At 37.6% G+C, this 12,423-nt stretch overlaps 1 protein-coding gene across 2 annotated transcripts in view; it reads right to left on the bottom strand.

The window, feature by feature from the left end:
• LOC106071245 (uncharacterized) overlaps nucleotides 1–12,423 on the bottom strand; it is an 89,877-nt gene that overhangs the window by 46,684 nt on the left and 30,770 nt on the right. The window lies entirely within an intron of this gene.

The raw sequence follows: 12,423 nt of genomic DNA, 5'->3' as shown, positions 1-12,423 counted from the left end.
TGTTACATTTTAATAATGCAGTCTATTTATCACTATCAAACTAATTTTTATTTATACATTTTTATTTTCACTTTGCAGTACATGTTTTGTTTGTTTGTAAAATGTTTGACATGTTTCGGATGTTAAAGATAATTTACTTCCTAGGCAAATCTCCCGCAGGACGACGGGGGATGGCAGCAGGCAGGTTAAAAAACTGGGACCATAGACACGTTTGAACGATATTCCAGTGCGCATACCGCACGACCAGGCAGCCAGCCAGGAGAATGGGGAGGGGGGGGGGAGAGAAAGAAGTTTACTAAAGTAAAGATAAAGTAAGTATCACAGTGTACAAGAAAGACACCCATGAAACTCTGAAGTAGACAACTTTGAAATAAACAAATTTCAAACCCGTTCTTCTACGATAAGGCAATAGTGTGTGTGTGTGTTTCCCATGGTATCTGTGTCACAGTAAACACTGTGACGTCACGAGAGCCAGTGTCCTAACTTTTGTGCACTCTAACACGAGACGACTGTGCGTCCAATTTACAGTGCACTTTAAATCCCCATGTCGCTGCGGCCAAGCTGGACAGTTCTGTGACATGGCCAAAGTGAAGACACTGCGTTCTAATGTTTAATACAATTTTTTCCCTTAACGATGAGTGCATTCACACATCTGATCAGATGATATTGTCACAGGTGAAATAGTTCACTTACTTTAGTATAGTGAGTAGTTGTATGGATACAACACGTGTATGTGAAGTCGGGTAGTAGCGAGTTATTAGATTCATTGAATCTCTTCATGGACGTTGGCTTGATGGCATGTAAATAAACATTTGATCACGTTCGCAAGTAGTTCCTGGTTCCTGTCGATGTTGTTAGTCCAGTCTCTGGAGTGTAATGCTGCTTGTCAAGGACATGCCTACCAGTAATATGTGCAGTGGTTCACCCCCCCCCTCCCGAAATGAAATCCCCCCAAGAGGGGGGGGGGCGGAATTTAGTGACTGATTTTTTGCTTTGATTTTGTTTATATTAGAAGAGATTTTAATGCTAAATCATCACTTGCCACGGCGCAGCCAAGGGGGGTTTGAGTTTAAATCCCCCTACCAGGGGATTTTGCAGTTAAATCCCCCTCTTCTATAAAACAAAACAAAAAAAAATGTAAACAATTCCCAAATTCCAAGAGCATAGCTAAAGGGGGTGGGGGGATTTTAAAAACTCTCTTCAATATAAGACTATCCATACATCAGTCACCAGATTCTATGAGCGTAGCCAAGAGGGGTTTTGTGTTTAAAACCCCCCTCCAGCGGGGTTTGCAGCTAAAAACCACCTCTTCAATATAAAAAAGCAAATTACACACTAAAAATTCTATGAGCGTATCCAAAGGGGTTTTGACTTTAAATCCCCCTTCAGTGGGGTTTGAAGCTAAAAAATACCTCTTCAATATTAAAAAAAAGCAAATTACACACTAAAATTGTATGAGCGTAGCCAAGCCAAGGGGGGGGGGGGGTTGAGTTTAAACCCCCATTCTCCAGAGTTTGTTTTTTTTTAAGTTTTAAACCCCTCCACATGGTTTTGAGTTTCAAATCCCCCTAAAGAGAGTTTTGAGTTAGAAAACCTCTCTCTTCAATATCATTCTAAAGCAAACTAAATTCACCATATTCTATGAGAGTAGCTAAAGGGGTTTTGAATTCGTTAAGAAAAACTCCAGAGATTTTATATTTTAAAACCCCCAACAGATCATTTTGATGATAAAACTTCCCTTTTCGATATAAAATGTAAAGCAAACTACAGTCATCTAATTCCAAGAGCGTAGCCAAGAGAGGTTACACATTTCTACAAGTAGATGGGCTCCATTAATAAAGTGCAGTTAATAGTCATCTGCCGAAATTGAAAAAGACTAAATGTGACTCAACTAAGATGGCTAAGACGGATTTTAGAAGCCAGTTATAGAGATCGGGTCTAAATCATGAAAATCTTATGCCGAACTGGGAGTCGACCCCTTAGTAAGGTCGTGACAGAGCGTCGCATAAGGTTTGCGTGACATGTTCTTCGACCAAATGAATCACACATAATAAGAGTTGCGGTGACATGGAGGCCATTACGAAGAAAGCGCAAACAGGGAAATCCTAGTATAACTTGGCGCCACACTTTCATGGAGGACATTCAGAGCAGGTGGGAAGAGGCTTCAGACATTGCCAGTGACAGATTTTTGTGGAAGCAGCTTGCCGACAATGCGCCGAACGGCGCCTGAGGATCTTAGTAAGTAAGAATAGCAGATTAGGTTTTGGAAATAAAAAATTTTAATAGCAGGATGTAGATACCTCAGTATATGCATTTTGTTGGCTTTCAATACTGGAAATAGTGTTTGGCGGCGGGGCTCCGCCCCGAACCCCGCTGAGAATGCTCGCAGCGCTCCCCCAGACCCCTTTTTGGAAAGGGCGGGGAGTCTACAATTTTCCACTAGCTCAGGTTTTACTTACTCAGACCCTCCCCCGCCGTTCTGCGCAATGGGTGGCAAGCGGTCTCCATAAATATCTGTCACTGGCAATATCGAAGCCTTTTCCCACCTGGTGTCCACTGCTCTGAGGTCCTCTATAAAAGTGTGGCGCAACGTTATACGAGGACGTCCATGTTTGCGCTTTCCTCGTATTGGCCTCCATGCCACTGCAACTCTTGGTATGCGTAGTTCATTCTATCGGAGAACATGTCCCGCAGACATCATTTGACGCTCGGCCAAAACCTCATTTAATGGTCGAATCCCAGTTCGGCACAGGATTTCCTTGTTCAAGTCCGGATCTCTTTAACCGACTTCTATAAAATCCGTCTTAGCCATTTTTTTTTTTTTGGTTAAGCCACATTAAGTTTTTCTCAATTTGACAGATGACTTCCATGTTTCGCATGCAGGGCCGGGTTTAAGTAAGTGGAGGCCCCGGGAAACAATTTGTAGAGACCCTTACACTTTGTAGAAAGCTTTTATAAAAATTAACTTATTAATAATAGGTTACTAGTATTTAAAAACATGCCATATTGCACAAGAGAGTACTTTTAAATTTAATCTAATTTCCCTTCTTTTAAAAAAATATTTAATATGAATATTTTTTTTTTTTTAAAAGTACATTTTTAAAAGTATTTGGAGAGTAAGGCTAAGGCTCTGGGTTGACGCACTACCATAACTCCAGGTCTGTATTTACACATTACGACAGTGGTGCCAACTGTAAGATTAAAAGTAGTGTTGGCAAAAATGCGAAAAGAGTTTAAAAAGAAGATAAAATTAACTAAATAAATAACGTACAAGTTTCTGACCCGTCCTAATTCGGATATTTTTTGTATAACTCTTTTGTGGGAGGCCCCTCCCTTCTGGAATCACCTGGGCAGTAGCCACGCCTGCCATTCACTACTCGCATGCGTTGGGACAGGAGATAGGACTCTCCCTTTTGTGCGCTTTCCTTTAAGTATCTCTTGCGGAGTCTCCTCCCTTCCTGCCTTCACTCAACAGACACTAAGTTACGTTTTCTTGTTTAAGAGTCTTGTGCCATTATAAACATTTCGTTTTCTTTCCCTAGACAAAGAGGAACAACTTCTCCTTCTTCCCTAGTGCCATTAGAGCAAGGAATGGGTTGCCTGAATCAGCCAGGAAAACCAACTACTTAGCAAAGCGACACCTGAAACGCGCAGGAAGTAACGTCTGTAATACTATTTTACCGCGCATTCCCAGAGTTTGAGAACAGTTGATCAGCTCACAAGCGTAGCAAAAATAATGTGAACTATGTCAATGCGGCCATTAACCTTTTAATGTCAGCGCTGGACATAGCTTTGTTTATCCAAGATATTGTTGACATCATTCTTCAAGGCCGGGCTTTTGCAAAACTCTGGCCTGTGCAACCTGGGGAGGGGGGGAGGAATATGAAAGGAACTACGCTTTTGAGTTGAAGCTAAGAAAATTAGCCGAATCTAGATCAGAAATTAGCTTAATCTGGGATCTAGGAATCTAAAGACGATTGTTTATTGTACATTTGCATTTATGGCGGACAACTATAAATAGCTAGCGTTTTGGTGTATCTGGCCTAACTAATGTCCTATAAGGATTATCTAATTGATCGAACTGATCTGTACAGTTTAGGCTCAATTTCTTATTCAAAGCCACAATTAAACCATTGTAGACCAACGAAAGACTTTTGTATCTCTGATTCAGTAATTCATATTTATTTAATTAACTTTCAACCTCTTGCAAGTAGCAATCCAAAGTTTTGTGTTGTTAACTTTTGCGTGACACAGAAACTCGCTCCTAGATCGCGTTCAGAAAAGTAATTAGGTATTGACCAATAAGAGGCCGTGTCATTAAGAGACGGTAAATGAAAAACTCATGGATGTTCGACAATTTAATGTCCAGAACAAAAGTGCAAGCAACTAGGTGTTGCGCCTATTTTGAGCTCCATAAAGATGGCGCAATATGATTGCTGATACAAAATTATGATATCTGGATGCAGATCTAGCTGTGAGTTACATGAACTATTTTTTTTAATGATCTTGTTTTAAAAAGGGTCTACATTAACGGAAGTGCAATAAAAATATTTAATGTTTCAAACGAAGACGTTATCTGAAGGCTGTCGCCGTTGTACCAAGACTGAGGACTGTCAAGACAATGGTGAGCTTATACACAGACGCTGATTTTAGAAATAAGACCCCGGGGAACAAAAAACTGACTTTTTAACCTGGTTTGTAACATATGCTCTTGCACAGGTTTGTAACTAATGCTCTTACACGGGTTTGTAACATATGCTCTTACACAGGCTTGTAACATATGCTCTTGCACAGGTTTGTAACATATGCTCTTCAACAGGTTTGTAACATATGCTCTTACACAGGTTTGTAACATATGCTCTTGCATGGGTTTGTAACATATGCTCTTACACAGGTTTGTAATATATGCTCTTGCATGGGTTTGTAACATATGCTCTTACACAGGTTTGTAACATATGCTCTTACACAGGTTTGTAACATATGCTCTTACACAGGTTTGTAATATATGCTCTTGCATGGGTTTGTAACATATGCTCTTACACAGGTTTGTAATATATGCTCTTGCATGGGTTTGTAACATATGCTCTTACACAGGTTTGTAACATATGCTCTTCAACAGGTTTGTAACATATGCTCTTCAACAGGTTTGTAACATATGCTCTTCAACAGGTTTGTAACATATGCTCTTACACAGGTTTGTAACATATGCTCTTACACAGGCTTGTAACATATGCTCTTACACAGGCTTGTAACATATGCAAATGCAATTTAAAAACAAAACTGGGTTGCCTGAGCTAGCCAGGAAAACCAGTGACTTGGCAGAATTTAAGTCATTGGTTAATATGCATGACGCGTAGGACGTAATCTCCTTTTTGAAGTAACGTCTGTATTATATAAGATAAGATAAGATAAGAATAAAAGAAGCCGTTGCGCCTACATCATCATCATCATCATCATTCCTTTGAGTTCCTCATGGAACATAGGGCCTCGACATAAACACGCCACTCTCCACGGTCTCTTGCTAGCTTTTTGATGGTGTCCCAGCTCTTCCCGGTCTTCTCTGCTTCTTCAAGTACACTGCGTCGCCATGTTCTTTTTGGTCTTCCTCTGCGTCTTGTTCCCTGGGGGTTCCACTCTATGGCCTGCCTAGCTCTGTTGCTGGTATCTTTTCTAAGGGTGTGACCAATCCATCTCCACTTCCTCTCTAGGATCTGCACTTCTATATTTTTCTGTCCACTCATCTCCCACAGTTTGGTGTTTTCTACTTTGTCATACCAGTGTATTTTTAGGATATTTCTCAGGCATCTGTTGATGAAGGTCTGTATTTTTTTTGTTGTGGCTTCAGTTGTTCTCCATGTTTCAGAACCATACAGTAGGACAGCCTTGACATTAGAATTAAAGATTCTTAGTTTAGTCTTGTTTGAGATGTAAGGAGATTTCCAGGTTGGTTTTAGCTGTGTAAATGTCTGACGTGCTAGATTTATATGGCGTTTAATGTCTTCATCTGTTCCACCTGATATATTGACTACACTCCCAAGGTATATAAAATTTTCTACTTGGTCTATTGTCTGAGAATCCAATACTATGTCTCCACTTTGTTTATTGTTTACTTTAAGTACTTTAGTTTTTTGGTGGTTTATTTTGAGGCCTACTCTTTTTCCTACTTCGCTTAAAGCTGTGACCTTTTCTTGCATATCCTGTAGTCTGTGTGATAATAGGGCTATGTCATCAGCGAATTCCAGATCTTCCAGCTTTTGTGTGAGAGTCCATTGGATTCCTTTCCCTGCGTTAGAGTAGGCTTCTTTTGTGACCCAATCCAGTACTAGAAGGAACAGGAGTGGTGAAAGAAGACATCCCTGTTTGACTCCTGTTGTGACTGGAAATTCCTCTGACAGCTTGCCACAGTGGGTTACTTGGCAGGTGAAACCATCATAAAGGTTCTTGATTATGGTTATTATTTTATTGGGGATCCCATAATGTCTCATTACTGTCCAGATAGATTCTCTGTCGACACTATCAAAAGCTTTTTCAAAGTCAACAAAAGTTGCATAGAGAGGAGATTGCCATTCGACACATTGTTCTACAATTATCCTGAGTGTAGCTATTTGGTCAGCACAAGATCTCCCTTTTCTGAATCCGGCCTGTTCTTCCCTTAGGTGTTCATCACATGCTCCCTTTATTCTGTTTAGTAGGATTCTGCTAAAAATCTTGCTTGGTACTGACAGCAAAGTGATGCCTCGCCATTTCTCACATTGTGATAGATCTCCACTCTTTGGTATTTTAATTAGCAAGCCCTTTTTCCACTCACCCGGAGGTGTTTCTGTTAACCAAATTTTGTTGAATAGTTTGTGCATTTGGTCAACTATTTCACTTCCTCCTTCTTTTAGGACTTCGGGTGGTATGTTGTCAATTCCAGCTGCTTTACCTGTCTTCATTTGTTTGAGTGCATTCCTTATTTCTTCTTTTGTTATTTCTTCCATGTTTATGTCTAGTGTTGGTCCTGCATTTAGATCTGGTGGATTTCGTGATTTAGGTCTATTGAGCACTTCTTGAAAATATTCTTTCCATCTTTCAAGTTGTTCATTTATTGAAGAAAGTAGTTTTCCGTATTTGTTTCGGACTGGAACATTGCAATTAGCCTTTTTGGTACTGAGAAGTTTGGTGATTTTGTATAGTTGTTTTATATCTCCTTTACCTGCTGCTTCTTCTGCCTGTTCTGCCAGATTATTGTAAAATGATCGTTTGTCTTGTCTAAGCATTTTGGTGACTTTCTGTGAAACTGCTTGGTAGTCTTGTTTTGATTGTTGCTTGTGGTTTCTTGTTTTTGCTAGGTTAACTGCCTGTTTAGCGCATTTCCTTTCTTCGATTAATTTCCATGTCTCGTCACTAATCCACTGTTTTTTGTTCTTAGGGTTAAGGCTTAGTACTTCATTGCTTGTTTCAGTAATAATTTCTTTGAAATTTTGCCAAGATTTATCGACGCTTTGTTTGGCCTCATCTAGTTGTAGCACAGCAAATCTATTTTGAAGGGATAGTTGGAATTCCTTTTTAATCTGTGTGTTGTTGAGCTTGTCTAGGTCAAATCTTTTCCTTTTGTTTCTTTCTGTTTTATTGCTGGCCAGCTTCATTTTTAGTTTGGCAACAACTAGGTGGTGGTCTGAGCCAATATCTGCTCCTCTTCTGTTTCGTACATCTAGTAATGTGCTTCTCCAGTTCCGCCGTATGGTAATGTGGTCGATTTGATTCTCTGTTTTATTGTCTGGTGAAACCCATGTCACTTTGTGGCATTTTTTGTGGGGGAAAATGCTGCCTCCTATCACTAATTCATTAAATGTGCAGAAGTCTGCAAACATTTCTCCATTTTCGTTTATGGTGCCAAGTCCATGGGTGCCCATACTTTTCTCTCTCTCTCTGTTGTCACTTCCCACTTTGGCATTCAAGTCTCCCATGACGATCAAAACATCTCTTGTAGGTATTTTGTCAACTATACTTTGCAGTTGGTCATAGAATGTATTTTTGTCAGTATCACTTGCAAGGTTGGTGGGAGCATAGCACATAATGATGTGAACATTTTTGAACTTAGACAAAAATTTGGCTCTAATTATTCGTTCTGAAACTGGTTCCCATTCTAAAGACTTTTGAAAGCTTCCTTGTTTAGTAGTAGTGCTACACCATTTTCATGTAAGTCATCTTCTTTTTCCTTTCCAGAGAAGAGAAGGGTTTCTCCTGATTGCAGTCTTGTTTCACCGAATGTGTTCCATCGAACTTCACTCATTCCCAGGATCTGTAGTTTGTAGTTGGCCATTTCCTTGGCAGTTTGTGCACATCTACCTGGTTCTAGTAAAGTGCGGACATTCCATGTTCCCAAGTTAAATGCTGCCTTCTGAATAAGGAAGTGTTTCTTTTTCATTGGTTTAAGTAGAGTGGTCGGCCTCACAGGATTCGTTCGACTTTCCCTGCATAGCTTCATAAGTCTCCTTTGTGGAGCTCTACTTTCGCCTCTGACAATGTTTAGTGTTTGTGCTTTTGTTCTGGTTTCTATAACACTTTTTTTTTTCCATGGACAGGTTGTTAGCCTATCGCACAACCCCTGTGTCCCGGGGAGGGGGATGCACCTTTTGTCTGGCCTCTTTCCTAACAGACCTGTCCGGCTTGGTAGTACCTGCCAGGAGTGATGAGCTCCCGCCGGTATAGCTCTGAGGGTCATTGAGGCACTCAAGCTGTCACACCACGGCAAGGTATGTGCATCAGGTGACAGGTTGCGCCTACATGGAGCACACAAAAGAAGAGGGTGAAATCGAATGTTTAATTGCCCTTTCAATTTTTGAAAACTAAACGCGATAGAGTGACAGACGTACGAACAAACAGCACATCGAAATAGCGTTTTGTCCATACGGGGACATCTAAAAAATATATATCAAAAGTAAATAAATGGATCAATTTTGAAGACTACTCCACATACTATTAAACGTGTATAGATTAGATATATGTTGTTCTTCTTGGCATTGACATTTCTTAGTAAGTGTATCAATTAGTTTGGATCAGTCATGTAATAGGGTTTGTTGGACTAGTCCGTTTCGTTTCTTTGATTAAAAAGTATTGGGCCGGAAGTGGCTTTTTTCCTTCTATATCTTTGTATTTTTCAGTTCTCTTTTTAAATTAAACTGACATTATTATGCTATAATTTTAAGTGTGCCTGATAGAGAAAAAAATTCTGCACAAAAATACGGGTAGTTGTGATCAAACCCGATAGAGGCTATAAAAAGAAAAGACCTGAAACTAGCGCGTAAAAATACACATTTACAGTACTTTATTTGATGAGTATTTTATCCAAGATCTGTGTTTTTTTTTTAGGACTAGCTTATTTCAAGTACCCGGCTTTTTCCGATACACAATTTCATACACAAAATAATTGTTGAAAAAAATTGTTGTTGTTGTTAAACTTTAAATGATTACTTAAAAAGGTGTTACTCTAATCCATTTTGAATATTATTTTGTTATGAATGTCACTGTCTATTTTGTGTCTGTTCTAGTTTCTTAAATTTTTCTTGTGTAAAGGGGTCGTTTTTCTCCTATTGGGTATACCTGATTTCTCCAAGCAGCCTTTGTAAAATATTGGTCCTAAATAATGCTATGTTTATAAACGAAAAATCGCATGGCTGCATTATGATGAATGTACGTGTTAGTTCAATATATTTTATATTACTAGGTAACTATAAATAACCGCATAAATAGACTTAAGTTTAATTTTTTTTTAGTTAGATAAAGTCATATGGCAAATTTTCGTTTATATCCTAATTCTAAAAAGGAATAATAATAGAATTATACAGTAAAAATAATCTCTAAGTTTTTCTTTTAATAGTTTTGAAAGTCTAACTGATAAGATTACAAAGAGAGTTTGTGTTTTTGCAGATGTACACAAGCTACACTATGAGTCAGTCCATCTCTTCTAATTGTTTAGAAATGAGTGTAAAAATGTAGGCTTCGATATTTTTAGCCTGAATTTAAGAAGTTACAAACTTCAAACAACTAATATATTGCCTCTTCCATAAAACTTTGTACTTAAAAAATAAATTTATCCAATGCTCGAAATCCTGCTTGTATACTTAGGCCCTATTTAAATCGATCCGGTATCAATGTATTAAGTAGCAATAACCCCGCAAAAAAAATTAAATGAAAGAAGATTGAGATATACATATATTTATGTGACGGTACGCACCGGTACGGGGTACCGGCACCTTTTTTCAATGTCGGGAAAAATGATTACTTTTCTTGTAATTCAACGTTAATTGTTAATTTATTATTAGTTGAAAGTTAGGCAATCTATCACTGAGTACTTTATATACTTTCAACCGACATGCCGTATTATTAAAAACAGCTCTATGTGAACTTCTCAATCGTCTAGAGTCTTAGACAGTCATTATTTTAGACTAGATTTAAGTAGAGTCTAGACCTAGATTTAGTAGGCCTATTATTATAAAAAAAAAATAATCAGTCATTATAGACATCATTAGGTCTAGGCATTGAAAAGTAAATCTATTAATAGACTATAATAGATCTAAGTCTAAGTACTAACTTATTAAATAAGTCATTATAGGTAGAAGTATTATAATGAATATTGTATAGATCTAGATTGACTAGATTATAGATAGATATCTAGTTTAGTAGATTAAGTATAGAGTAAAGTAAACGGATTACAGTATTATTAGATCTATGTCTTATGTCTATATCAAATAATCTAATAATTAAAAAACTTTAGTCTTTATTAATATCTAGACTTTTGTCAAATAAAAACTGACTATAGGCATAGCATAGGCTAGACTCGGCAATCTAGTCTCAAGATAGACTCTATACTATTACTAGATCTATTCGATTTTTATATATAGATCTAGACTAGAATTAGATTGTAGATTGTAGATCTAAATATAGGCCTACTAATGGAGAGATGATATGAGGGGTTAGCTAATAGCGTTGCACAAGAAACAAACCTGGGTTTTTCTAAACTCTAATACTTGGTATGTAATAGTAAAACAGCACCTACCTAAATAAATCGTAACTAGCAATCAAAAACCTATATTTATTGTAGTATATATAGGTCTGTGGTTGTATTTTATATAGCCTTCGTAACTTCTTCTATAGAGAAATGACTTTTGTAATTTCTTTTACTGAAAATTGGGCTATTCGCGTCTGACACATATAAAATTTTTATGTTCAGCAACAAACCCTATTAAATTTGTAATAGATCTAGACAAACAATAATAGCTCTGCACGATAAGAAACATTTTTGCCAATTGTTTTTGTTTAGTGCAATTTCATGCTTTTAGCTTTCTCACTACGCTCTGTGTTACGTGCGCATCGTAGTGTCAATGTGGAATGGTGCGGATGCGTGTTGAAAGGAGGGTGAAACCAAAATGGAGGAATAGATACATTGTAGAAAGTAGTGTTCACAGTATTAAGTAAGATTAAATTAGTTATAAACCATGATTTTGTCGTTTTGGTGTTGGTGTATCGCTAAATAGTCTCAACACATATTAAAGCGTAACACTATGATACTACTTGTCTGGACCAGTTGGAAAGGGGTGGGGGAGAAAAAATGTGGTATTTGGGTGATCGCTTTTTAAATGTAGTTGGGGAAAAAAAAGTGGACGACCTGAATTTGAACTAGTGGGCTTAAGCCTTCTCAGGCTTCTTAAACCAACACGGTAACCACTCTTTAAGCGAAGAACATATGAACATGGAAGAATATATAGTTATCTATTGTTTCTAAGTCATGTTTGTGTTCACTAAGCCTCAGACGATGACCTATGAAGTGGACTAATTCAGCTTATATCACCATTTCAGTCAATTACAATTTATCTCCCTTGTTCGAGATACCAAACAAATGAATTAATTACCAGAAAAGTTATTAGGTTAATTTTTAGCGGCCCACGAAAGGGGAAAAGACGCTATTAGTTTTGTGTGGAATGTCCGTCCGTCCGTCCCGTTTAGATCTCGTAAACTAGAAAAGGTAGTGAAAAACCGACATCATAATATTTTAGACCATTCAAAGTTCTAATGCAACGGTAACTTTTTTCTTTTCTGAAAGCGAAAAATCTTAATTTTTTAAATCACTTATGCAAGCAGTTTTTTTTTTCATAAAAATACACCACTTTTACAACTATTTACTATTAATAGTAACAAACATTGGAGGCTCTTTACTAGGGGAGATATCTATCTACCAAATTTTGAACACATTTATGCAAATGGTTTACTATTTTATTGTAAAAAAAAAATTTTTACAAATGTATTGCCTTTACACACACAAAAAAATGTTTTGTTTTTTTTAAGAGAAAAAAATCTATTTAGAATGCATATAAGTTGGACATAATTAAAAACAACAATTAGTAAGTAGTTTTTCATATTATCACGTGAACTGGAGTCGTG

This window comes from Biomphalaria glabrata, chromosome 10, assembly GCF_947242115.1.
Source record: "Biomphalaria glabrata chromosome 10, xgBioGlab47.1, whole genome shotgun sequence".
Classification (NCBI taxonomy): Eukaryota; Metazoa; Mollusca; class Gastropoda; family Planorbidae; genus Biomphalaria; species Biomphalaria glabrata.
This window is presented reverse-complemented; position numbering and strand designations above follow the sequence as displayed.